A 644-nucleotide genomic window follows, 5' to 3' on the forward strand; every position below is an offset into this window, starting at 1 on the left:
GCAACAAAACATTAAAAATACCTTTCTTTAAAGTGCAATATCATTAAAAATAACATAAAAGAGACATGAAAATCTCAACATATTTTTCTTTGGACAATGATGGAATAATAATGTGCAAGAAAAGATAAAATATAAGAAGTTATGTTATAAAAATTAGTTTAAATGTAAAAGCTTAGAGAACTGGGAAAAATATCAAACGACCCAAGGGAGTCTAAAAGAACAATCTGTGACACTAAAAATTCTGCTTTTAATGATCTTTATAATAGATTAGATACTAAGGAGGGTGAAAAATATATGTATAAACTAGCCAAACAAAGAGAAAAAAGAAAGCAAAGATTTAACTCAAGTAAAGTGTATTAAAGATGAAAATCAAAAAGTACTTTTTTTTTAGAAAAAGATATTCAACATAGGTGGGTGAGTTACTTTGATAAACTTTTTAATGAAGTTTCTGAAAATACGATCGACCTTAGTGATCTTAATATCGTAAATAATAATAAAACGTTTCATTTTTACCGCCGCATTAGCAAAAAAGAAGTTGAGGAGGCTTTAAAGAAAACCAAGGGTGGAAAGTCTGTAGGACCTGATGATATCCCAATTGAAGTGTGGAAATATTTGGGAGATTTGGGAGTTTCTTGGCTTACTAA

Source organism: Phalaenopsis equestris, unplaced genomic scaffold, assembly GCF_001263595.1.
Source record: "Phalaenopsis equestris unplaced genomic scaffold, ASM126359v1 Scaffold000244, whole genome shotgun sequence".
NCBI classification, from domain to species: domain Eukaryota; kingdom Viridiplantae; phylum Streptophyta; class Magnoliopsida; order Asparagales; family Orchidaceae; genus Phalaenopsis; species Phalaenopsis equestris.